The sequence below is a fragment of the Micromesistius poutassou genome, assembly GCF_964030765.1.
Source record: "Micromesistius poutassou genome assembly, chromosome: 6".
Lineage (NCBI taxonomy): Eukaryota > Metazoa > Chordata > Actinopteri > Gadiformes > Gadidae > Micromesistius > Micromesistius poutassou.
In genome coordinates this window covers 7752345-7755456 of record NC_140276.1, presented here as the reverse complement: position 1 = coordinate 7755456, position 3112 = coordinate 7752345, and the positions used below count along the sequence as shown (strand labels likewise).

Here is a 3112-nt window from a genome sequence, read left to right as displayed (position 1 = left end):
CTTTCTCTTTCACTCTCCCACATAAACTCACCAACACACACACAGACACATGTACGCGCACACACTCACGCACACGCAGAATAAACATGCAGTACGTTGGGTGAATCAGGCGGAGCGGATGGGGCTGACTTTGGCTGATGGGTGGGAGTGGACCGATTCAGACCGGGAAGGGGAGAGGAAGGAAGTGGGTAAAAGCTGCAAAGGTGGAGGAGGCGAACAACGATAAGGAGGGTGAGGCAGGGAGGGCGTGTGTGTGGGGGTGGGGGGGGGTGGGTGGGGGGGTGGGTGGGTGGGGAGGGAGGGAGGGGGTTACAGGAGTATAGGGAGGTCACAGCTGTGATAAGGAGGTCACTTTGAGAGATGTTGGTTCATTCTGACCGTGAAGAAACGAAACATCCTCCCCAGGAATAGTTTGCGGCTGCTATCATCTGTCATCCACCCCCCCCCCCCCACCGCCTGCCGTCAGCCCGGGCCAGGTGTGATCCACCTCGCTCTGGATACCAGCTCCCCGTGACCCGGACGAGTTGTCTTCTGCCGGCCGGCCGGCCGAAGGATTGGACCACTGGCCGGTGGTTCTCCGTACCTCCGCTCTGACTCCAGCTCCAGAGTTTGTGCGGCCACGTTCAGCGCAGTCGCACTCCGAGCTCGTCACAAGTCGACGCTCGGTCAGAGGGCTTTTGGCGCTGACTGCTGACGCAACGGGTGGCCTTGTGCTTCTGCATTCGACGCAGGGGGACTTCAACTCATTACAATGTAATCCCTCCACGGCCAACAGTGATAAGACTGTAACCCTAACCCTAACCACTACTACCCTAACCCTAACCACTACTACCCTAACACTAACCACTACTACCCTAACACTAACCACTACTACCCTAACCCTAACCACTACTACCCTAACCACTACTACCATAACACTTACCACTACTACCCTAACACTAACCACTACTACCCTAACACTAAACACTACTACCCTAACACTAACCCTAACCCTAACCACTACTACCCTAATCCTAACCACTACTACCCTAACCCTAACCACTACTACCCTAACACTAACCACTACTACCCTAACCCTAACCACTACTACCCTAACCCTAACCACTACTACCCTAACCTTACAATTTTTGGGAGGCGCACGTCCGGCCGTCGCGGTGGACGCAAGGAGGCTCCGCGAGGACGTGAGCGGTCCCGGTGCGTAACGCCCTTGCTTTGCGTGGACGTGGGACCATAACCAGCCCTTAACTCTAACTACCCGCCACCACGGATATGGAGATGTTTTGCGCCCGTCCCTACACCACTGACCTTTAAATCCTTACCTAGGCTGAACTATCTTAATCCTTAAGTCCTAAACCCTACTGGTCCAACCACCGCCGTGTGTTGACGTTAGCTGCCTGGCTGCGTGGACGCGTCCCCTGGAGGCTCAGGTCTCTGCTCTGCCCGCCCGGCCGCTGTCAGCCCCTGAGCCAGGCACCGCGTTCAGTGGAGTGCTGAAAGGTGTCTGTTTGAGTCCACTGAGCTTGTGACCGACAGATTGACAGATGTGTGTGTATGTGTGTGTGTGTGTGTGTGTGTGTGTGTGTGTGTGTGTGTGTGTGTGTGTGTGTGTGTGTGTGTGTGTGTGTGTGTGTGTGTGTGTGTGTGTGTGTGTGTGTGTGTATTAGAGAGTAAATAGCCCTGAAGCTGAAAACCAACAGGACAGGAAGAGCAGGAACTGACCCGCTCGTCCGTCTGTCCGTCTCCATGTCTGTCTGTCTGTTCGTCTGTCAGTCTGTATGTCTGTCTGTCCGTCCGTCTGTCAGTCCGTCTGTCTGTCGGTCTGCCTTTCTGTCTGTTGGTCGTCTGGTTTGTCTAACTGTTAACATGTGTGCTGGTCTGTCTGTGTATTCGTCCTTCTGTTCTGGTCTGTCCGTCTGTCCGTAAACCTCGGTATGTCCGTCAGTCTGTCTGTATGCATGTCTGTCTCCCCAATGGTCCCCCTTACTCTCTCTCTCTCTCTGTCTCTCTCTCTCTCTCTCTCCCCCTCCCTCCCCCTCTCCCCCAGACCTCTCTTAAGGTGACGTATGTCCACGGCGTGTTCCTTCCCTGTGCTCTGCCAGTGGGGGGTTGTAGTGTGGTGCAGACGGAGGCTGATATCCCAGATAAGAGCAGAGTTGCGCCCGAGTGCCGGACCAGGGAATAATTGCAGGTGCTTTGATGATGTGGCGGAGAGCCCTCCTGAATCCTCTGCTGCTTACTAACAAGGCCCCCGCGCCCCCCCCCCCCCCCCCCCCCCCTCTCTCTCTCTCTCTCTCCTGCAGGCGTAGCCTCTTATTCGGTCGCCGTGGTTACCAGGTGACCTGCTGATGAGGTGCAGATCGATGGGACACAGCGGCCCCCTCGTGTTTACGACGGCTTCACAGCGAAGAAGAACTGTATTTAAAGGTTTGGTTCTCCCCCGCTCACCCCTACAGTGGGTGTTTGTGTGTGTGTGATTGTCTGTGTGTGTGTGTGTGTGTATGTGTGTGTGTGTTTATGTGTGTGTGTGTGTGTGTTTGATTTTCTGTCTGTCTGTGTGTGTGTGTGTGTGTGTGTGTGTGTGTGTGTGTGTGTGTGTGTTTGATTTTCTGTCTGTGTGTATGTGTGTGTGTTTGTGTGTTTGTTTGTGTGTGTGTGTGTGATTGTGTGTGTGTGTGTGTGTGTGATCGTCTGTTTGTGTGTGTGTGTTTGTTTGTGTGTGTGTGTGTGTGATCGTCTGTTTGTGTGTGTGTGTGTGTGTATGTCACTGTCCTGACGTGACACGTGATTACGGCATAATAAATGTCTTTCTACTGAATCTGCATTTGTACGTCTGTGTGTGTGTGTGTGTGTGTGTGTGTGTGTGGTCATGTGCAAACAATGTCACACACCTTTGTGTACACATGGTACAACGACTACATCCTACGTTGCCGGTCTTTATTGTACGGGTGTGTCACACCCACCGTCGTGTGTGTGTGAGAGTGTGTGTGTTTATGGTGGGGGGGGGGGGGGGCAGGGAGAGAGGAGGGGGCGTTATTATAGCCCGGCAACTTCCTCCAGGATCTTTGTTTCCTCTACATATTTATAGCCGCACAGAATCACACTTGAAAGACAT

General features: G+C 53.7%; 1 long non-coding RNA gene across 1 annotated transcript; it reads left to right on the top strand.

Moving 5' to 3' along the window:
* Positions 1 to 360: 360 nt before the first annotated feature.
* On the top strand, positions 361 to 2427 carry LOC311345305. The gene is made up of 3 exons (XR_014633669.1): positions 361 to 1497; positions 2045 to 2188; positions 2301 to 2427. It is a non-coding gene; the product is annotated as an uncharacterized lncRNA (long non-coding RNA).
* Positions 2428 to 3112: the final 685 nt, after the last annotated feature.